Here is a 25,100-nt window from a genome sequence, read left to right as displayed (position 1 = left end):
GAAGTCTTTATTATAAAGAATAAAAATAGAAATAAAAAACTCGTTACTTGTGTGCGTATGTAACGTCATTACTTCCCAGCTCTGCTTAATTAAAAGATTATATTAATAATTAGCAACGACTGCAAATAAAACGGACGATGAGCACGAGATGAATTGCCGGTTGGTATCTTATCATCTCGATCTTGACATCTGCAAATATTTTTTTAATTCATCATCTGTAAACTTATAAATTGATGGACGCTAAATAATGTTCTATATAATATTATATAATATTTTATTTAACTGTATTTATTTAAAATTTCATTTTTATATTGAAAATTTGTATGTTTTTTAAAATTATAATTTATATCTCAGCTTGAAAATTTTAATTTTAAGCCTCTATATTTAACTAAAAATATTATTAAATTTATATTGAGAAAATTTATTTTGAAGCGTCGAATGACTTGAACATGAAAATGCAAATGTAAATATAAAAATAACGGAGAATCTCATTCAGTTGCATTTAAAAATGGAAAATCGTGCTTAGTATGTCGATAAATTAACTCGAAAGACCTCTTTGATGTACGGATCGTTTGTGCGTGACCTAATTCAGTAGTTAATATTACACAGCGCCTTTTTGTGCCGGTCGTATTAATAGCTCGTGATGCCTGGCGATCGCGTTATGGAACAATAATCATGAGAGAATAGCAATCTTTTTTTGCCGATAACATTTTGAACTTTCGCGAGCGAGATAACGCGCATGTCAACTTTCTACTTTTGTGTCGCGATACGCCAAGAAATATCGCATCGACGGAATTGGAATTTCTAAAACTATCTTCGAGAGAATACAGCGCGATTGAGAAAAAGATTCCCTTCCACCTATTGCAATATCAAAACTTTCTTTGTAAACGACCAAAAACAGCTGACTCCCATGGTATTCTTCGGGCGAGATCGAGCGGATCGCTACGGGATCATCGTTACGTTGGGTATACATCGCGGTGAAGTGAAAAATCCCATGAATTATTTAAGATCGCGCTCCGTAGCTCAGTGTTATTTTAATTCCTGGCATATTTTCATATTCAAATGCGTGCTACGCTAGCAGACCCTCGGAAAGAACGTTCATCTTCGATCGGTGATGAATAGACATTATGTGTTTTCTCTTTCCTTCTCTCCAAACCTCCCCTTCTCACCCGTTGCCACTGTCTTTTTCTCTCGTTTCTCGCCTTCTCGTGGATGATCGTCATGCCGACTTCGGGTGGCAAGCGGAAGTGAGTACCGATCCGACGAAGAGAATGAGAGAGAATCGCAGAAAGGGAGAAGGAAAGAGAGAATATATATACGAAGAAGAAATGTGTACGACGGAACGTTTCATATTCACGAGGCGTAAAAACAATCGTGTAAGTAAGAGCGCGCCGTGCCACATACAAATTGGATGCTAAGGAAAAAGATAATTCGATCGGGAAGATATGGATTTACTACATCGTCTGGAACAAGTCACGCTGCCTGTAAATTCCCGAAGATACATACAATCACGAAAAAAGATGAATTGCAACATTTAACGTTTTCGATCGCGCACGGATTTCATAATTCACGACCCTCTTTTTCCGTGTATATTTTGCCAGTGTGGCCCGCGAATCAATTTCACGGTTATCTCAAAGCAACGCGCGCCAGATGCCTGAATGCTATTTCTGAAACGATACTTGCGCGCGAGTAGCGATTGTGCGTCTTCACGCGCGGACCATGCGTGTTACTGGGCGGCCGGGATCGCGGGAAAATATCTTCGAAATTCGAAACTTAGATTAACTTCCAGGTGCCGCACGAACTTTTCTCATTCGCGTTGGGGGATCGATTAAGTATCGCCGGGAAATTCGAGACTCGGAATAAACTGTTACACGACACCGCGCTGTCACATCGAACTCGCAGCGCGAGAGATTTCCTCTCCTCCTCCTGCTGCAGGTAGCGTCGGGCCTCGCGCGATGAGAAAAAAATCTCGAAATCGGAAACCTGGGACGTATCCAACAGTACCTCCTGGAGTTCTCCTCGCTTGGTTTTACGACTGTTATAAATCTTCGCTCTTTTTTTTTATTTTTATTAGCTGTTTGTTGAAAGTAATCCACGCCAACGGTGATATTATGTCTCTCTCGTTCGAGACTGTTCATGTTATGTAAAGCAATTAATAGTTTTTTTTTTATTATTAATATGGAAAATTGAGACGTTACACTTTAAAGACTGCAAATAGTCATTTATGTGGCATTTAAAAGTGAAATCGAAACTTTACGAGATAAATCACTCCTTTTTTTTTTGTTAAAAGGATCGCATCACAAAGAATCGTACCTAAGAAAAGGTTTCTTTTAGTTACGCTACGGTGCAGATAGTCACTTTTTGGATAATTACTTTCATTTCAATTCAATATTTTTTTTTTATTATAGGCAATGAGTTAGCTGTATTTTTATTTAAGAATACACGGGTCATATCTCAAAACGTTTTCAAAAATATAGAAATTTCATCGAATATTATCTGTTTAAAGTTTGAGTACAATTCACTTATTGATTTAAAAGTTATTTAATTTTTGTTTACTCTGTTGATCCTTATGTAAAGTCGCGTTTTGAAGTTACTTATTTGCAAATATGATGAAGAAGTAGTATCATCAATTAAACCAAAATTTTTACATATTCTAATAAAACTCTAATAAATATTTATGCAAAAAATTCATTTAGATCCATTCTTTTAAAAGTTATTTATTTAAAACTGCAGAAAAAAAAAGAATAAACCTAGGGAAGCCCTCGCAGTGTTTAAATTTCGATGACTTTCAGTTCGTGCTGTATAGCCAAAGCATCCTTAACCTTTTGATAATATTTTCATATCGAAAATTTCATATCGTCTTGTTACGGGTCACGAGACGTGTCGAGGTGAATAATAAATAATGTCTCGAATCATCTTCCTCCCCTTACCTTTCTCGCGTGGAATTTATTTGAGCGTAGATCATAAAATGAATTATCGGCGCTATCTCTACTTGTCTCGCATAACGACTAAACCAAATCGCATCGTGGCACCGAATTCGATGGCGCGACTGGATTAGCGCGCGTACTGGATGAACAACTCGCTCGACGGCGACGGGGCGCCCAGCGGGGGCAGAGGACGCGCAATGTCCTGGTCTGTTGGGAGTTGTCCGTAAAACGCTCGTAGGATCAACTGGTTGAATGTATAACGAGAGAACGCGCGCGAGTGCGACGAGGAAAAGAGAGAGGGTGGCGAACGGATTGGAGGAGGATGACCGATAAAAAAAAAAAAAGAATCGCGAGTCGATGGAGGGAACGCCAGAAGAGGGACTAAGGAAAATAGAATGAAAGAGAAGGAGTCGAGAACGGGCCTGTGTAGAGATCCTACGGGCCCGTGTTCGCTGTACACCACACGCTGAGTGACTTATGACAAGCGATATCGCAGTGGTTCTCAACGCGAATCTCCCCGCTGTTGCTTTCTCGTCGCAAATACGGTGCCACGTACAATACGGTAACCTTGCCGAAGACGTCGGGACGACGCGCGGGATTTATCGGTGTCATTAGTACGGATGATTTTATAGAGGCGAGAGCGCAACGTTCGATATATTTCCTTTGCCGTTCCATCTCTCCGCGAAGAGATTCTTCCGACTACTTGCCGCATGGTAGATCCTATTACCATTTTGGTTGCCGGTCGGTTTGGTGAAATGGGACACTCGCCACAGGCAAGAAGGTTGTAAAGCGTCGCGGAAGATATATGCGAGCGAAAAACGGACGCGACACATGATATGTCGGTCGTTGGACTAAAAGAAATGACAGATACAGCGGTCGTTGCCTGGCCGCGCGCGCATCCACGCTGATAACTTTGCACCTCGCATCCATTGGAAGCAGCGAGGTACAAAGCGCGACCGCGTTATGACAATGGCGAACGGAGACTGTTGAAGCGGGGATTGTTAACGAAGAATAGGAACTTCGAGAGTTATTAAAAACTGCATTACTCGTAATGATAAACAGACGGCACCGGGCGCACCAACGGCGATAAATAAACTTTGTTCCCCCGTCGTGGAGGCATTAAGATGCAATCTCGTTCTATAACTTCCCGCGGAACCTCTGACTGTGTAATCATCTTCTCGCTGCTGGCAATGACGTTTTTCAAGCGAGGATGCGCTTGAATTCATCGACGTTATTAACATTCTCTTCCTCCTCGGAAAGAGATTCACGACTTAATCTTTATCTTCCAATTAATCTTAGATGGAGGAAGATTTATGGTAAAATTAGTTTTACACAAAACAGTTAACTAGCCTCCGATTTCTGGAATTACAGGTACATACATACCTGCCACTACCTCAATCCCTCAGAGGCGCTTTCTTCGCGTTTTACGGTAAAAAAATAGTTGAATATGACAATAGCATATTTCTATAGATATCTCTGCTCGTACAAGAGAGTGTTAACCGCAACGTCGTGAAACGTAAAACTGAAAAATATGGTCACTACCAGGTAGGTAACGAATGTAGGAACAACGAGGAATACTTGAGTCTGCCAGAAGAGAAGAGGCACCGTCGTCGTCAAGAGGACAGCTGGCTAGGTGCGTTTCGACGGTAGGTGACGGTAGTGGCCGCGTCGTCAAAAAATTGTCTCGAGATTTCTACCTGGTCCTCTTCGAAAAACAGCTCGACGCAGTCTCGATCTCGATGTTTATCGTGCGCCCTCGTGCACCCTGGGAAAGATGTTTCTACCTACGCCTCTTGTATCTCGTAGTAAGCATCGCTTAACGAGAGACTCGGGGGAAGGAGTAAGCCGTCGCTTGTTGGCACGTTGGAAACAGTTGACAGGCCTCACACAAGGCTCGCTCGCTATTAAGTTTTCGAGAGAGCCGTTATCCCCTCGAGACGTGCGCGAGACAAAAAACCTACTAACGGGCCGTCCGATAGAGGCGATCGAGTCCTAATTTCTCTCTAATATAAAGGGGAACGCGTGAAAGTTCCGAGTCTCATGGCGTGCATGATGCGCCGCGTCGTGACGAACGTTTATACATCTCGAGATTTTACGAATAAAATAAACGACCGGCTACCGCCGGTTTAGTCGATGAGTGGCGTGAAGAAACCTTCAATCTGCTGCCTACCTGTGTGCCTATGCGTGTATTGTGTAAATTTTCTTTTCACGCTTATAAAGCTATACGTAGGCGGCTAATGGCTCGTAATGACTATATTTTTTTTCTCCTTCCCTTTCGATTCTGAAACAAGGTCTTTATTCTAATAAGCTGATCCTAACTTATAATCTTTTTACACTTAACATAGTAAAAGATCATATCTAATTATATAAAATGTCTTAATCTTCAACATTTAATTGTCTACAAATTGAATATTACCAGGTCCACCATTGAATACTATTAATACTAAGGGAATAATCTTGACACAATATTAATTAGCTAGAGATGTGCAAATTATTCGAATACGAAAATTAATCGAATCAATCAGGTAAGACTCGGATGAAGATTGGATTAAATTCGGATTTGAATTTCTACGATTCAAACTATTCGAAAATTTCGAATTTACGGTGAATAAAATTACACGTGTATTAATAATTTTATACTGAGAGAAAAACCTTAAAAAAATGTTATTAACACAAAAAGTTATTTATTCGGTGAGCTCAAATATTAGCTTATTTATTTGCAGTCAAATTAAAAATTTCTTCGTTAAAATAATTTAAAAAAAATAATTTTTGATCAAGTACTTTTCTCTTTCAGTTTTAGAAAATATTTATTGTTAAATTATTTTTATATTCAAGATAATCAGATTTTTTCTAAGAAAACAATTTAATTAAGTTTAATTATTATAATAATATTATTATAATAATATTATCAACTTATTTGTAAAATAATTTTTTAAATGTAAAAATACGAAATTGTACATTTAAGATTGTCTATTTACTTAAAAATAAATATTTTTATTTAAACAGAACAAACAAAAGCTCGCAAACGTAAATGTATTTCTTTTCCATTAAAAAAATTTTTTCTCTTGGTGTATAAAATCATATTTAAAATGACATTATATTTCATATAATCAATATTATTTTCCTGTTACATAGTAATTTTTTTTCATTACTTGTGTCTTAAAATTCTCAACTATAATTATGTTAACTAAAAGTTATACGTTTCAACGATTCGACTCAATTCGATTCGGATTCGGATTCGGAAATAGAAACAAAATTCGATTCGGTACGAAAATATTTTCGATCCGCACATCTCTATTGTTAATATCGGTTATCACTGATGTTTGATTAATATTGGCGGACATCCGTGTATTCCATCAATTCAAAACTTCAGCGGGCATTCGCATTCGCGCCCAAGGTCCTGCCTGGGGATTATTTGAGTGTACTCGACGGGACGCTTTGAAGCGATGTAATGGCTGGGAATTGTGAAACGCGTACGCGAAGTGTTTTAAGGCGCCCCTTTCGTTTACGCACCCATAACAGAACAGGTGGCCACAATTGGCCCTCTCGTTTCTCTTCCCAATTACTACGTCGGCCGGTTGTCGGCCGCCACGGAGGCCGTCGCACGCCAATTAATTTTGGGAGGCGGCTCTTTAATCCGCGATACTCATTACGCTTTAACTCCATACCTGTCACACACGGCCGTCTTCGAAGAGTCTTGGCAAATTTACTAACCGGCGAAATATAATATTTATACACAGATTGTGTATCGAAAAGTGATAATGTTGGCTGTGTCTCGTCCTCTCCTTCACTTTTTTTTTTCAAACAAACTAAGGACTGAATTATTTGTACGTATACTAACAAATAAAGACGTGCGTATTTTAAACGCTAAATTAATATAAATTTTTTGCGTGATCCTTCGCGCCATTGACTGGCTTGATAATTAAAGCTTATATTAAGCTTCTGAAGATAAATGGGCGACAAGTTATATGAAGATTAATGTCCTGCTGGAAATAGACATTTTATCTGTATAGTATGTGCGCAAGATACATAAGATACATATATAACTTATGAAACGCAAAAGTACACAAAAGTACATAATATAAAAAAACGCATATGTGAAAAGAGTCAATGGTTATTTTTTCGATCCATCTTTCAACGTGTACTATTGTTCGTGTTTCTCGGAAAAAAAAAAAAAATGCTAACTCACTCTCCGCTAACTCTGCGGCATGTCCTAACATAAATAAATACGTCTATCTAAAGTTACGCAGAACCCAAAGTTTAGAAAAAGAATTCCGAAATCTTCACGTTCTGCCCCGAGATTAAGTGATTCGAGCAGCACGATGTACTATCTACACATTTACCGAACGGTCGGTCTGCTATTGAAATAACACGGCGGACGTTTGCAGTTTGACGTATATACGCCCGCGGGCCTCCCTAGAGAATTCCGCGAATTGCGAGGTAACGTTATACGACAACCAATTACTGCCGGTTAATTTGTTGCATCGTCGCTCGGTAACTGTTCGCTCGCTCGCGCGCACGTGAATCACCCGCCGCGCCGTGATATCTCCGCTTTGGCTTTTCGGGGGGATTCCTGGCGATACGCCAACCCCCTAGGCCCTGCTTCCTCTCTTCCTCTCTTTCTCCTCCACACACACACACACACACACACACACACACGCACACGCACGCACGCACGCGCGCACACACACACACACACACACACACACACACACACACACACACACACACACACACACACTCTCTTTCTCTCTCTGTCTCCCGTGTGTTTACGCGGCTTATACCCGTAGCGTAAGGGCGTAGCTCCAATCGACCGTGGCTGATCGGACCTTCACCGATGCCCCGTATATACCGAATGTAATGTCGACAGGAAAACGCGTAACTCCGTGAAAGTCGCAGGCGTCGCAGGCGATCCGGCCGGGTCGGCGGATTGAGTTACCACCGGGTGCGAGAAGGGACGCCCTTTCCGGGCCACTTGTGGTTCTTCGTTCACACCTCGTTCCTACGCTAACCGCGCGGTAAAAGGACTCCCGAAGACGCAAGCACGAAAATGCACGCGGTAGTTCGGCGTGGCACGAAAGATGAAGGGTAAGAAGGAACGATTGCGTCACATGAAAAAGTGAGAGAGAGAGAGAGAGAGAGAGAGAGAGAGAGAGAGAGAAGGGTTAATAATTGTACACAGGATATCGACGTTCGGACTCGTTGCGTTTTATACGAGGTATCAAGGGGCAGCGCGTTCCAGAAAACGCAGAGAAATGATGGATGATATTTCGGGAGCTTCTCAAACTGCTCGGCACAATTACTCTTTCTATATTTCTATTTGATTTTTTAAATGGCCAAGCGATCTTGACGCTCAGCAATATTTACCTCGTACGTTTTCCGGCCGGCCCTAATTGTACGTGTCACGCTGATCGATCGCACCCTTCGCTTCGTGAATGCGATATTTTTAGCGTATCGAACGACCGCCGATGACTTTCCAATTTCGCTCAAACGTCGGAAAATGACATTTTATCATGTCGTTACTTATTATAGAAGATTAGGGGGATAAATGGCCCCGTATATAATAGTCTTATGACTCAATTCATCTAAAACGCCCAGTCAAATGATCAATAATTTCTCAAAACTATTTCTAATCATTCCTCTATCGAGCAACTATTAAACACATTTTCGTATAAGCTACTTTTCGCTCTATAAAAATATCGATATTAAAAAAAAAAAAAAAATGAGAAATAGATTTATTCAGGAAAAGGCGCGCTTGGTCGATGAAGCTCTACAAATAAACTCTACAAACAATTGATTAGGTGCAGCGAAATGCCTCGGTTAAGTTCTCATCGTAAAAGCCAAGAGTGCATCGCTCTTTGCACCGAGGTAAAAACCGCACGTACACCTTCAGTTGACAGTCGTAGCTGAAATCAAATGTTCCACTTCGACGATCTATTCTCGCTGAAGTTTATTTAAGCGACACATACCACCGCGGAATCCCTAGTGTGGCGTTTACCGTGTCTGCCGTCGTGACTTCAACGAAAGTTCGTTGCCCTTCGCGTTTCAACTCGAGCCCCGCTCTGCTCTCCGCTCGCCACCAGCCGGCAGCGAGAGACGCGGAGAGACAGCTAGAAATTCTTTTGAATATTCGACGGCTTTGTACGACCTACCGCGCGACTTATCGATGAAAGTTGTTAGCTGCAACGGTAAAGTGGTCGACGCATTGTTACGATATTCGGGATATTCGGGATATTCGCGAAATACGCGAATACGCGAAAGCGAAAATTGTCGACGGTCGACGATCAATGGTAACTACGTCAGCGTTTCGATCGTCGGGAGAGAAGCGAGAGCCCCAGAGCCTTCCTCGTCGCGCAGGCGATTGGAAAACAGAAAGATCGCTATTCCATTCCGCTGTCGACGAGAGGAGGAACGCAGACGGATGTTGTACGTACGTTTCCCTCTTCTTTGCATCGCGGATTCGCGGAACGGCTGAATTCGCGTGTTCCTGACTTTCGAGAATCGATGACCGTCGTCGGCGATGGAAAACCGACGGGCGCGGTCGTGGCCGTGGCCGGCGCGGCAAAGGGAAGGAAGGGCCATGCCGCTCGCGGTTGCATGGAAAAGGAGCCGCCGTGGGCTAAGTGAAATGGCGCGTGCCTAGTAGATTTCACGGTGCGTTAGTTACGGGCGCTCCCTGTCGCTACCTTGCACCCCTTTTCCTCGCTCTCACCCATCCGCAATGCTCCCCTGCCCGGACCGCCTTTCCTGCATCTCGTCCACCATTCGTTCCTCCTCTGTGATCTACTTCTTCATCGCTCGACGCTTTATGCGACGTTGCGGCGTGTTTCTTTGCCGATAAATCGCCGACATGAGGCTGCTTTAGAACCGACACTGGCCTTGTTTAACGGTACGGAGGCAAAAAGGAGAGCAAACCAGACTAATAACATATTAAAAAAATCTTTAGAGATCTTTAAGGCTGTACACTATCGGTTGTACAGTCCCCAGCAAATATCTCAATTTTTGTGTAAGTAATTTAAGTATTCATAAAATGATTTATACAAAATTTTATCGTGATTGCCTTAGTTATTTTGTAAATAAACAAATTAATTATTTAATTTTGTTTATTTTACAGAAGTAATCTCTGCATCGCAATAAAACTTTACGTAAAATTTGGAAATGTGTTTAATATATATCCTTAATAAAATATCATTCTTATTAACAAGAAAATATAAACATATTATTTTTCTCTTGTCCAAATGATTGAACAATATGATAATTTCACTGTAAAATTTCCGTTTGAAATATTAACTACTTTATATTTTTTTTCCTTGACATGAAATTTTTATGTTATTATTAAATTTAAATTAATAATTTATAAATACTTTTGTATTTTTTATTGAGCTTTGAATTTTCTTTAAATTTTGTAACATTTATGTCTCCTTGTGTTCCTTTCTATTTTATCAAGTAGAAAGATTTTATCATTCTACGTGTACCCGTCGTTGTAATCCAGCATTCGAATTTGTAATCGGTTGTCGGACATCGCGATTATCTTGCACGAAGCAGTGCTACGGAAGCGCGCGTTTCATTATTTTATTGCCGCATGGTAAACGATCTATCCGGTGAGCAACGAGACAATGAGACGCGTGCCGCGCGTATAAATAATAGCAATTTAACCTCGGTTACGAGATACCTATCGTTGGTTTAGCCAAGCAAAAGTGCTGCAAGTTAATCGCAGGATCAACAAGGGACAAGAGAAGTGACGCAAGTAACTTCGAGTCACGAGCTCCTAGAGAAAAGTAGCAATAAGCAGAAATGCGAAATTGAGACAAGAATGTAGAATATCTAGTATAAGGAAATATTTCTGTTATACAAGCGTATGAGTAAGCGCTATAAAAACAAAAGATAAAATGTAAAACATTACGTAATGAGATATATACTTACAAGTTAGAATAAGATCAAACATTTTACGACAGAAATTAAAAAAAAATTTTAAATCAAGGATAATAGTTCGTGATGCAGCTATTTTAGTAAGGCAATCTATTAATGGAATCACACAGCGGGAAACATTTTGTATATTTTTTATGTGATTGTTATCGCGTATCATCTAAATTGCATGGAAATTGTTTGTCGCAAAATCAACTTCTTAAATCTCCGATGCGGCTTAACGGGTCGGTGACTGGCTTCATCAGTAATGTGTCACGATTCACGACCGCTCGGATTTGTGTCGTCCGAGCGCGCGACGTACCTGTCAACGCATAAAACTAATCTGGGGTAGTATACGCTATGCGCCTAAAGACCTGAAGCGATAAGGTCTGCTTTTCAAGCTGCACATTAGAAATCCTGTTTTGACAGGGATTTACGCTCCTTCGATGCAGCCTAATCTCGTCTATTTGAAAGCCTCTTCCCGTGCTGGATAGAACCGTCGTCGTTCTTCCTCGCGCGACGAAACATAACAATATTTCTCCGGAACGATCTCGCCTGCCAAAATGGAAAGAGGGCACATAGATAGATGATAACCGGATCTTTGGTATTCCGACGTGAATGACGTTCTTATACTCTTAAAACTCGAAGGAATGAGCGAAGCGCCCGTAATGCATTTTGATAAGCGAGATCGCTTAATATCGAACCTTTTCGAGGTTCCTTCACGGAATCTTCTTTGTCACTGTTAACTCACGAGTGCAAAGTAAGGTGAAATTTTAAATAACAAAACTTGTTCATTTATATCAATCTAGCTTTAGCTCTTTCTACTATAATTTCTCATTATTGTGGCATGCAACGTGTAGTCGTCACGGCAATGTTTCTTTCGCATACGAGCGTATAACGTTCGTCGGTTGTAACGACCTGAGATGTGCGTTCCAACTGTGGCTGTGGTAAACGACGATTCGCATTCGAAGTACGTCCGGCTCGGCATACGCACCGGCAACGAAAGTATCTCCCTCTCGGCGTCAAAAAAGCTGGAAAAGTCGTAGAAAAAATTCCGTTGCTCCCGCATGTTTCGTCGGCTTCGGACCTGCCTCGCGGCATACGAAAAAAGGCCGTGGATACGCGGCGTCGAATACTAATTTCTAACCGTTCGCACGGACCAGCAGACAGACAAAAGACGCGGCGGTGGCGACAACGACGACGATGGGGGAAGGACGACGCGGTGCGACGCGACGCGAGTTAAGAACACGAAGGCAAAAGCGAACAACGCGTCGGAGGAGAGGAGGAAAGAAGCGCGACCGCGGCTGCAACGGCGCGAATTTGCATGAAAATGCGAGAATTCGGTGACGATGATTTCTCCGGGCGATTCTTCTTGAAGTTTTCCAGCTTGCTACCGAAATTTCGACGTCAGCTCGTTGCTGGCGACGCGACAAAGCGTCGCGGCGCGCTGCGCTCTTTCGGAGTGCTCTCGTTCGTTCGCGCAAAAATTTGTGTAATACAACGCGTTTTTTAACGAGCACGCTCGTATACCACGCGAGCCACCACACCGAGAGAATTTTTCGTTAAATTTTACTGGAAAATTCGTTACAAATTTTACTGTGTATGATGATAAGCTTGGGGCAACTTGACAGCCAATCAAATATTATGAGTAACGATAAAACTTTTCGAAATATTATACAAAAGATATTTTATAAACTGCTTATTAAAAATTATCATACAACGTTGTAAAATGTTATAAAGCAAAATTTTTAAAAATAATTTGAAACAAAATTTTTTTATGCAATGATATTCAATACGAAATTTGTCTATATAACTGTATGTATTTAATATTATATATGTACATAGTCTTTTATAAAGAATGTTTATTCCAGTAGAATTTGAACCCAGGAGATTTCTGGGTTATGAATCTCCTGTTTTACGTGCTATGCCATTTCTTGATATATAGCGTTATATATTATCTGTTTTTGGTATAAACAGGACACTGATCAATTTATCATGCTGCAAGATAGAATTTTCATGAGCGACTAGTTAGATTGAAAATATTATGCTGCATCGTAAATTTGTATAAGATATTGTACATGTTTAACGTTACTTGGCATTTATTTTATATAAAACAATAATGAATCATAAACTATTCAACGTATTTTACAATTATTGAAATTTCACAATATTGTTTAGGGAAAATAATCAAATATTTTTATATTTTACTGCGTTAAAATATAAAACGTGTGTAGTAAATTGTTAATTATTAAATCAAAAAAAATCACACAAAATTCTTCGAAATATAATGTTGTCCTACGACTACCACGATTTTCAGGATAAATTTAATGAAAAAATTCTCTCCGTGCACAATACACTTATACGCACTTATAACGTGACCGGTTTATCCCTTTAACTGGTAGCGCTAATGGCGTTACCAGTAATGCTGAACTTCATTCTTCTCGTTCTGGTATTTTTGCTCGCAAGTATAACTATATCAATACGATTATACTCGTGGCCAAATGAGTCGAGAGAAACTGGCTGCCGTAATAATATTAGCAGATCTATTCTAATGTTACGTCAGACGGGATTTCATAACCATGACTCCTTATTTAGCTAGTATTCTAATTTTGTCTTTCACGACACAAAAACATCAAGTAATGTGAAACACGTTTTGCGCGTAAAAGTTCAACCACAATAATGACCACGACTAGTAAGACGAGCATTGTGAAATGTCAAATACTATTAAGCGCACGTAATGTATCTCTCTACTATAAGTTATGAATATTATAAATATTAATAATACATTTACTCACAAATCTACCATCTATTTTCTGTTAAGACTATACGATTTAAATATTATGAGAACTTTTTTTTTCTAAAGCAATACTTTTATGACTTGAAATATTCAACTTCTTAGTTACGACTTGTCTTAAAACCTGGTCATGACGCGAGTAAGAATATCATGCAAAAAAGAAAGAAACGAGGCTCGTATATGTCTTGTTTGATAAACACTTTATGAAAGCATATGTATTAAACGAGAAACACGTAGAAACTCGCATTTTGTATGCCGCATAGGTACGTTATTTGCCAGTTACATAGCGCTTTAAAGTTTCCATTCCGCTGCGGGAGATAAAGAACCAGGTTTTTTGAAAAAAAATACCGTTTCTTTTATTCACCTGTATTCGCAATTTGAACAGAGTGCGCGTGATGCATTGTGATTGGCTTCACAGTAAAGAACATGTTATATTAAATATACAAATGAGTAATCTAAATTGCTTTTAAGTATTAACAAATTAATTTAAAATTAATTAATATTCCTGGTCTATTCGAGTAGTGTTGACATGTAGTTATTAAAAATGGCATTTGATTTGGCGGAAGGCCCAACATAATCTTAAAAAGTATTCAATTTACCACCATCGAAAATGGCAACAGATAAGATATTCAACACTGTAATTCTTTATAAATTCCAATAAGAAAAAAAAAATGTGCATAAAAGCGTGCGAATTCTTTTCTCAGCGAAGGTGTTGCATCGTACACGCGCATTTGTTTTAAGCGGTTTAAAAGCAGTGATTTCAATCTGACCGACAAACAACGCCCTGGAGGCTCTCGGAAGGGCCTGATCAAGAGCGTGATTTATTATGAGCTGTTGGAATCGAATGAAACAGTTATCGCGGACTTGTACCAACGTCAATTAAACCGCTTGAGTCAGGAATCGCAGCGAAAACGCCCATATACTGGCAAAGGAGTGAAATTGCTACATGACAACGCCAGGCTACACGTTGCTTCTAAGACAGAAGACAACGCAATAAATCTTACTGGGACGTCTTGCGACACATCCGGCGTATTCATCAGATATACCTTCTTCGAATCACTAGTTCTGATACAGCACGCTTCGTCTGATACGCATTACTAATCAGCAAATAAGATCCAGACATGGCGACTTCATTATATTTAATCAAATCCATAGCATTTTTTCGAGATGGAATTAATAAGCTGAAAAATGGCTTTATTTATTAAATTATAGAAAGCAACGGTAAATACTTTGAAAAATGTGTATTATTCATTTGTATACAATTATATTACAAACGGTTCTTGTTAAAATTTTTGTGTTGAACTTTTATCCGAATGTTAATTCAACGTAATATGACTACATTATTTAAATATTTTGTGTTAAACTAATATTCAATATCTATTTCGTATCTATGTCAAAATAATTAATAAGTAAATGAATAACATGAAAATAATATAGTTTTGTAATAAATCAATTCTATGATAAATAAATAAAATATATGTGTTCGCATATTATAAATGTTAATTTTACTAAAGAAATATGCTTCCACAATTTGTTTACAAAGTGTTACACTTTCTGTTAATTTTGTTCGTAATATTTGTGTAATTTTCTAACGTATTCGTCTTGTATTAAATTAATACAAAAATTTGAGTAAACCGTTTGGAATATGCAATATATGTTAAATTTAAAACAAATTAAAAAAAAAAATAATAAAACAGATTTTGAAAGAAAGTTGCAATAATTTTGTGGACAATGCTTCTGTAAATAATGTGTTATATTGAAACTTTGTATTATCACAAGATGACATTGACATTAAAGATGATTGATATTTTTAGGGGAAAAATCCGAGATTAGAAAACATTAATTGGAAATTCGATACTAAGCGAATAAAATAATCGGTATAAGCTCAAGTATTCCTGTATCCCACATACCGGACGGCACACTCTCAGTCTGTCTAAGTGACGGTGTTCAATAACGGAAATTCTACCAGAATTATTTGTATAATTTTGAGTATAATTTTATCAATAAAGCGTTCCCCATATCTTAATAATAATAACAGCGTAGTGAAGGCCATGCGATGTGGATTGAAAAGAGGATAAACGTGACGCACGTGAAATCGGCAGAAGGGATCAGACGGGATTTCCACTTGGCGTCGGAGAGGATGCGACTAGGCTCGGATGGCCGATATTATACCCCCGGGCGGTAATTCGTATCGAGTTTTCCGCGTTGCTCAGAAACTCGATCAGAAACGCGATCAGGATGGCGAAAGTAATCTTCGGCCACATCGAGTACGATCCTATGGTAAACAATCTGAGAGCTATATTTGTGAGGGTTCTACGAGGCTAAGTCTTTTCTCGAATTTTATCTTCGTCAAGTCGTATTTTAATCAGTCTTTTTCAAAATAAATTGTCATTTAATGTTTACAACTGTTCGCGATTCAATATATATTATTAATTTATATTCACCAGTGACATTTTCAGATAATACCTGATCTAACATTTATCTCATGAATTAGTATTGATTTAACAGTAATTTAAAAAAAACTATCTCTTCTACTTTTTAGCGACATTAACCTTTATAGGAAGCCTGTAGTAGCGCTGAAGCAGCGCCATATTTTAAGATAAGGAATATAATAAATTATGTAATTAAGAGTTAAATATTGATTTTCATTAGCATCGAATAATAATTGTATTCTTTACAAAAATATTTTTTTTATAAATGAGTCAGTATCATTATACGTTATATAAGTCAATTCACAATTTATATATGTTTAATGTAAGTACTAAATTGTATAACACGCATTTATCTGTTAACATATAAAGTATGTTTTTGTTATTCTTTTTTCTTGGCTCTCTTTCGTTTCAAATTTTAAGTAAACCTAATTTGTTTTATTTTAAGTACATATAAAGATACACACCTAATATTGAAGTGCAATCGAGAAAGAGCTCGTTACAAAAGCGTGTCGCTTTTGATTAACGCGACTTCCGCTTCAACGAAAAAGATTTTGTCGCGGTTATTTGCAGGCGTAAAAGCGGATCAGGACGCGGTGAATAAAAAATGAACCGAAACAAAGGGAAATACTCGAGGAGTAAAAGGGAACACGAAAGTGTCATGAGAAGCGTTAGGATTTCATCGACGGGGAGTCAAAGTATACAAGACGGGGCGACATATATCGGACGACAGTCAGCGCGGATATACGAAGCACAAGCGGGGACATTCCCCGACCGACAAATGGCAATTTAACACTGTCGACCGTCTCTCGGTCGATATTCGAGCGACCCTTTGACCGTCGACGTTAATGCACGGCTTGCCCTTTATTTCCTGCTGTCATACCGGCGCGGCGATACGCGGGACCCCCCCATCCCCCCCACCCCCCTCGACATCATCACGTTCGTTCGCCGGAGCATGCTTTCGAGCGAGCACCCTGACCGCCCACGCGAGCGAAAGCCACGGCATATACACGAAAGGGGGACCACGCCTCCTCCCTCCCCGCCTAAAGGATTTAATTACGAATTAATTGTGATGTACCGCGTCGCGGCTAATTCCGCCTGGTAATTCCGCCGGTAATTCGAGGAACGCCCCGACTGGCCAGTCCTCTTCCTTCCCCCTTCCGCGTTCACGCGTTTACGCGAAATCCCGAGAAAAATCGCAAAGTTTATCCCGCGCGTCCCAAGTACGCGTACCTTTCCGATCTCATTACTCTCGAGGCAACACGACGATCGCGTTTTTCGCGAGAGCGCGAGCTCGTTTTCGCGCGAGGTACCGCTGGGGCACAAAGATAAGATCGATCAGCAGAGGTACACCGTCCGCTACATGACGCTAATGAATGATCGGATGCGGAACAAATTTGAGTGGTAAACCAGCGAGAGATTTTAGATATACCGCGCGACGTACGTACGGCAAAATGGAGGTGGACTGAAAGAAATCAAGACATCCTTCGCGCTACTCGCGATTCGAAGGATAAAAATAATTCGCGCGGACACACACGCAATTCACGTGCTATTATTAAATATTCATGGGCTGCATGCAACGTTGATTTTAAATAAATCGCGAATAGAGCCGCGAGAGAAGGCGTGCAACACCGAGATTGAAATCTCACTAATCTGATCGAGTCCGATTGCTATCTGCATATATATGTTAATGGGCTTTCCTCATTAATCATTTTAATTAACAGCGATTAGATATGGACGGACATATCGTTACGTGCGATTTACATTTGTAGAACCGTATATGTTTATATTTTCCTATAACAAATGCTTATCGTTAATACACATGCAGTATATGTATACGAAGCAAACTCGTCCTCCGTATCAACTAGCCGTATCTATCGCGTCAACTTTCTGGTTTGCGCGATGCGGAGCTGAAGATAAGACACCGGGCACATCTCTCCTTCACGTCAAAACGAGAACGAGAATTTTGTCAAGATGAATATCTACGTTCCTGCTCTTAATTGCCGTGGAAGACATTTGTCTACTTTACGAGATAGTCCCGCGTCGAGGCAACGACCGAAGCATATGTTTAACGAATCGCCCGGCGAAATAATTTCACTGCGTGGGCAACTCCTTTAATTTCGATAACGCTTCGTTAACGGTAAAATACACCGCGGATTCCACCTTTCGCTATCTCGGATTCTCACCTGACAGCCGGCCCCGATTAGATTACGTCGCGCAACGTTGGTGGTGCCGGGCTCCTTGGTGGACGCGCGCGATTCTCCAGCGACGCCTGCCTGTCTTCGTCGTTCCTCTTGTGCGTATTGCCCGCTGATAGTGTGTGCATCGACGTAGCGTGCAGCTATCGCACCGCGATTATCCAGTCCATTGACGTCACGCGTCGAGCAATCGTGTATGGATGAATGCTTTCCTCGTATTTTCACTCGCATCCGATTCCTACCCCGCCGCGTTTGTCACGTGGACAGCGGTGTCCTCGTCGACGTATCACGGTCCGCGTAACGTCGATGCGATTTTCCTCTCAAGTAAATCCTGGACCGGCCCGGGCGTCACATTCCATTCGTCTCAGACGTTTCCCGATGGAAAATTGCGCTCTCGGCGCGTCCGGATCATTTGCTACTACCTTAAATCGTCATGCGTTTCGACGAAGCTGTTCATGCGACGAGTCTTATCTTCGCTCCAAGTCCGAAACGCAGCGAAAAAAAAAACAAAAAACAAAAACACGGGATAGTCGGTTAATTTTTCTCTTTAATTTGCGTCCGCGACCGCGAAGTCACTCTCGATGCGTGTCCGACACTGATTTTCTGGCGGAACTTCTGTCGCGGTTTGAAAAAACGGGATGCGGGCCGATACGATATAGTGGAGTCGCGATTTACGGAACCGCCACGTGCCGTCGCGTCGTCGTCCTGGTTGACGGTTTCGTAGACGAGCGATAAATGTACGCGCCGCGCGGCGACGCTCGCTTTTATCCAATGCTCGCATCGGCTGCGCGCGTCCGCGTGTCGTCGCACTTTCTGGCTCCTCTCCCCCAGAGTTCGACGCGGTCGACGTCGCGCCTCTCGCTCATCACTGCGAATTTTCCGCAGCTCGCGAGCGCGTGCGTGCCTCCGCCCGTGATTGCGCGATAACGTGACGCTTCGCGGTCCGCTGAGGGAATATCGCAAATTTATATGTCGCCCGCTATGGATCTTTGTCATGTCTCTGCATTGCCGATACATCAGCGCATTAGTATGAAATTATGACCCGATTCGCTGGTTGGAGATGAGAATAATGTAATTGCTAAAAAGATAGATTTTGGTAAATTAAAAAAATTGTAACTATATATTATAAAAATAATAAAAATATCAACCCTCCATGCAATGTTAAAAAAACTAGTTAAATTTAGCTAAATTTAATGTATAACTTAACGGAAGCAAATTTCAAGCAAGTACATACATTAATGTTGTCAAAAGTGCATTAAATAAGCATACACTTTTCAGTTATTTTCATACATTAAATTTTATGCATTTGTGTAACTTAAAAATACATTGAATTTCATGACATTTTTAACAATACAAGCAATTATATTTTTATTTACTCTGTAGGGCAATCTGGAGGGGTTTTTTGTCTAATCAACATTTTTTTACTGCTGTAAGTTTTAAAAAATCCAGGAAACTTCAGAATTATTTCTCAATAACTCTGCTACAATTACTAAATAGCTGTTCAACTTAAACGTTAAAACCCTTTTGTTTAATAAAAATTTAAATTTGAGAGTAAAAATGCGCTTGTCGAAGAAGACCCAGGTTGTCTACGGAAGGTTAAGAATAATAAGTGTTGAGAATGTCGAGAATGACAGAAGATTACAGTTACAAGAAGATTAATAATCTTGTCCAATGGACTGGGACCAACTCTCTCGAAGTTTCTTTTAAAGCATAATTATGCTTTAAGTGCTTAAGATAATTCATAATCCATAATTCATAAGTTATACAATGATAAGATAGAGGAATTTTAATAAAGATTGCGTGCAATCGTATATATATCGTGTCCGTAGTAGTCCGTAGCATGCAAGCGGACTCTTGTCCTGCTTTGAAGAACCGATCGACCAGACGTCCTCGCAAAAACGAGAGTCCGTAATTAAGATATTAATAACTTTCGAGCGCAGCTGTTATTTGTGTCGATAATCGAGAACCAGTTCACGGAATCCTGGAGTACAGAATGAGAGATTGAAAATTCCAACTGGAGATCTTGGATCAAGAACTCAAACTTAAAAATCAGGCCGAAATTACCAGAAATTATCTTATCAAAATAAAATCAGTACATCAAACAAAGTGGATGATGAGGTGGTATAAATAAACGCAAAGAAATCGTAAATTATGTCGAGTTACAGCTTTTGCCAATTATTTCGCAGGATCGGAACTCTCCGTGTTATGAATGTAATCAGCTCGCAACTTGTCGCCGCATTGCTGAGAAGGATACCTGTATCCCTCAAGATGCAAGAGAACTCGATTTGCTACAACATTATTCCGGATAATAATGATGCTCGTAATTCTTGACGAGTGTTCGAACGATGGTTCGTCGTTGCGGTTACAGTCGCCGAATGACGTCTCTCAGGACCGAGACCGTACAAGTTATGATCCTTGTCACGTAGATATTTAGCCTTTCTTGTAACGGGTATCGACGAATAGTTGACTTGCTGAAACCGGCTCGACAGGTAGCGAAAGCTGAACAGGCATATAGCCCAAAGTTTTCCTAAATTCAATTATGTCAATACCCACCCAACCATTGGCGTCTTTTCGCCAGAACACGAGATTATAATGGATGATGGATAGAGGTTAACCCATCAAGTCACAATGTTATTATTAGGTTTTTAGCCAGGTCTTTAGAGATTCCATTTTCGCAATACAGATCTTTGAAATTTCGACATTTCCTGTAACCTGGATTTAGCAGGTTTAACTTTGAGATATTCGTAAAGATTTGTAGAAGTATAAATATAGAGGATGGTTTTCGTAGCGAATCGCCATGATTTTTAAGAGACTTTCAATGGACTGACAGCAAAATGTTTCGAACAAAAGTTTGTTGATTTTGAAGGATTTTGGAAAATTATATAAAGATTATCGCTATTTTTTATAGAATTATATAATTTTTTTTCACGTAATAAATTTCTCTAACTATATTTTATATACATATAAAAGTATTAAAGTAGAGTTATCAATAATTCATAAGATATTGGTATACTTCAATATAAAATTTAATATACCTCGTAAACTTATCGATAATTTCATTTTTATACACAAATTAACTATGAAAATCATAATGTAAAATATAAAAATATGTAAACAATTGTCGTAATAAAGCTACATAATTATAGCTTTTAAAAATGTCAGTAACCTTCATGTCATTTTCAAAAATTGATTTTTACCATTATTTAGGCTCCTCAAAACTAATAAACTGTTGTTCGAAACATTTTGTTATCAATTCAGTATCTTCAAAAGTATCTTCGAAAAATCTAGGACTATTCTGTATAAATAATAATATAATAAATGTAAATAATTAATTGTATTTCTTTCCTAAAATTGGACACACACAGTTTAGAACTCAGTTTACTGCATTGGAAAGTTAATGTAAATACAGTATGAAAAAAGTATTCGTAGCGAGCTGATAATAATTTGAATCTTTTTATCGTTCAAGAAAAATGAACGAAGGAGACGAGATTCGGTGGAGCATTAATTACCGACGTCTCCTTTCTCGACTAAAAAGATGAGGTTGGACGAATACTCGTAAAATCAATGAACTCGCTCCGTCCCGGCGAGGAGGTCGCGCGACATCCTTTGCTTTAACGTGGCATAGTGCTGCTTCATCATAGAGACTTTTTTTTCTTTTCCTTCGTTCGCGCTTGGCGCACAAGGAACACGGTGTGCGTCTTCCCGATGTATTTTAACCCCTTTTTTTATCGGCTTTTCGTCTCTTATGCTGCGAGAAAGAGAGAAGGAGAGAAAGAGAGGGAATTACAGAGAAAGAGTAAGAGAGTACGGGGACGAGTAGTTGGTAATCAAAGGAATGGGCGCGCGTTCGCGAGTGCTTGCGTCCCTTCGCCTGCCTCTCGAGGCGCATACGTACGGGAGCGTTACCGAACAATCGTTTCAGTGGCTTTGAAGTTTTCCGCCGTGCGGCCTCGCTGAGGTTCGTATGTACCGTGTTCGCAACTAAAAAGAACGACGGCGCCGATAACAACGAGGGAGATTCTAGCACTTTGATACTCATGTCCGACGCACTCACATCCGTCCTCTCTCCTTCACTTTTCCCGCCTACTTGGTCTCCTACTCTTCCTTCGAGTACAACAGATACAATGATAAATTGTCGAATGTGCTTCCGACAAAACGGGATGGAACCCTGAAGAAGCTAATTACACTGGTTATTCTTTGGAGTTTTGCATTTGATAATCATCGTTGTCGGATGACGGGACTTGCTTTGATTTTCTCTGTACGCGCGGCATTGCACGCTAAAGAGAGAATCGAGGGGTGACGAAGCTTTGACAGTACCGCGAGCAATACTCGTCTCCAGCTTCTTTCGTATCGCGTGTCTAATCAGCTGAAAAAAAGCTCTTCTCGTTCGTACCCTTTCGATCATCTCTACCGTTCTTTCGCGGATTTTTCCGTTCTTAATGATCATTCACTGATGCTGAACGTTCTTTTGCACTTTTTCTCTCTACTTGCTCCAGATTCCTCGCTCTCATTCGCGATTTCTCCTTCAGTTTTCTTCTTTTTCCACCTTTGTTGCCTTTGTCTTCTCATGTCTTGTCAGAAGTTTACTTCCGATGTCACGTATGCAGAGAAGTTCACGAAAGTACCCACTTATTATCCTCTAGTAGCAGTCGAGTGCACCTTTGATGTCGACGAGGTAATTAGTTCGTATTATACTTTGTGACATCATAAAGAATGGCCGGTCAGAGAGCGAAAAGAAAGCCCCTTTCTCTTCCCTCCACTCAAAGTTACCCTCGTCCGTGGCTTTTTTTTTCGAATCCTATATCACGAATTTGGCGTCGCGCTCTTCATTTACTCGATGACAATCTCCACATGCGTGTACGTTGCTGAACGCAATCCACTCTACCTCTTTCCTCTCTTCGTCTTTTTCCATCTATTCATCGTGTATAGTATGCGATAATTTTCATAAAGATGGATAAGTAAAACGGAAAGTAACGATCGCTCGGCTGAAAAGTCTTTGTAGTTGACGAATGATGGTCGAGTGCGCGGCATAAAGTAGATTTGCTTGTGTACGCAGGGACAAAAGAAAAAAAGAAAAAAAAAGAAAAAAAATCACGATGAGACCGTAATGAGTGTGCTTGTTTTTTCATGAATTCATAATTCTCAAGCGTGTATTGCAACGGTGGGAGAGGGAGGTTCCTCGATCTCATCGAGGCCATCTCACGAGGAGAAACCCGATCCTTACAAAGACATTACCGCGCAACTCTCTCGTTCGCGCATCGATGAACTCGTAAAAATAATTTCGTTTTTTTTTTACCAATGCGAAATATTCTCGTTAACGTCAAAACAGAGTAGTCAAAGCTAACAGTCGGATGAGCGACGGGGAAAGAATCCTCAAAGATGTCACGCAGCCTAATTTTCCGACAGAAGGAGCATCCTTGCTTTGATGCGTTGGGATTCCAACTTTTGCCAAAGCCTTCCTCTCTTTTTCTCTTTATCCGCATCGTTTTCACTCGTTATGTTTGCCTGGTGAATTTCTTACGAGGAAAAGACCGCGACCGGAGACATCGCGTTGATGAGTCGCGACAGTGGTTTCCGCGTTGTAAATCGCGTTGTAGCGCCAGACAGAGTTATTCATGAAGAAGAGAGAAGTTCCGACTTTATGGATATTCCTACATATGAATTCGTTTATCGCAAAGGGAAAAAATTCAAAAGTAAGACGCTACGATGAAAAATGGGTCGACAAGTAATGATGACTGAAACGAATCGAAGTTGCGTCTGTTCGAAGGGGAAGAATATTCTCTCGAGGTTTTTTTTTCTGTAGACTTGTCAAGCGTCAAAGAGACTCAACGACGCTGCTCGACGCTTTCTCATGACTTTTACGTCTGGACGACAAGTGTGGACAGATAAAAAAGAACTAAGTAGAAACAACTGTAGATAACGTTATGATAATCGTTCAAAAATGTCACGTAACTTAATTATAACCGTATCACGGTTCGCTCACAAAAAAACTGCGGTTTTCGACTGGCAGGTTCGCGTAATTTCGTTTCGCAAATTTGGCATTCGCAAACGATACGCATGAGAAACTGCGTGGGAACAAATTTATCTGAACTTTTTATAGCTGTCACCGAGTTAGCGAGACGAGTGTCGCGTATGCGTGCGTGAGTGTAATAGAATCGCATGGCGACGTGTTTCTCTGGTGTAAGCAAGAGCGCCTATGCAGAGGCATGGGTTCGTAAGGGCGGCTCGGTACGGCTCCCTCTTGCACGGTTCCATTTCTATGCTTTTCTCGTACACGATGCGACACGACGCGACGCGACGCGGTGCGGCGCGGAGTGACGTCGATGAATTCTTTGATCCGCGCTGTAATTAGTTGGTAGCGGGCAATGCGACCATCCGCCGTTGCGACGTAAATAGCGGCAAAAGCTACTATCGGCGGCGCCAGAACGAGGTACGGAAGGGGTCGATGGCTTGATGGAAGAAGGGTAGCGAAAATGTTTTAGTGGCGATCAAAGTAGCCTGACTTTGCCGAGGGCTGCTGCACCGAGGAAATACTTCGCAAAGAAAGAATCCCATGTGCCCAACCCCCGGCCGCTTCTCGTCTCGTCGCAACGCCGTCATCGTTGTTGATGACGGCGAACAACGATAGCAAACGAATGCTGCATCGCTGTGTACTTTATCGATGAATAGACTTTCCGTGTGTACGAAGAGTTTGCGCGGTTCATGAATATTATTTGTGAATTAAATACATGTATTTTAGCGCAATATATCGGATTCCTATGACATATACGATAAATCAGATTTTGCGTCCTTAATAATAACGCTGTACGTATATTAATTATTGCATTATTAGTGTAACACGGAGCAA

At 40.4% G+C, this 25,100-nt stretch overlaps 1 protein-coding gene across 3 annotated transcripts in view; it reads right to left on the bottom strand.

Annotated features, from left to right (window-relative positions):
• The window catches only part of LOC105196972 (frizzled-2), a 123,661-nt gene that overhangs the window by 46,251 nt on the left and 52,310 nt on the right, over positions 1 to 25,100 (bottom strand). The window contains exon 1 of one of the 3 annotated variants that reach the window (XM_026136132.2): positions 18,242 to 19,034. The exons of the other annotated variants lie outside the window; for them this stretch is intronic. The gene's annotated coding sequence lies outside the window, so the exon portion shown is untranslated. Of the gene's footprint in view, positions 1 to 18,241; positions 19,035 to 25,100 lie in introns of those variants that run through there. 3 annotated transcript variants of the gene reach the window in all.

This window comes from Solenopsis invicta, chromosome 8 (genome assembly GCF_016802725.1).
Source record: "Solenopsis invicta isolate M01_SB chromosome 8, UNIL_Sinv_3.0, whole genome shotgun sequence".
NCBI classification, from domain to species: domain Eukaryota; kingdom Metazoa; phylum Arthropoda; class Insecta; order Hymenoptera; family Formicidae; genus Solenopsis; species Solenopsis invicta.
Note: the sequence above shows the minus strand (reverse complement) of the source record. Positions and strands in the feature narration are given on the sequence as shown.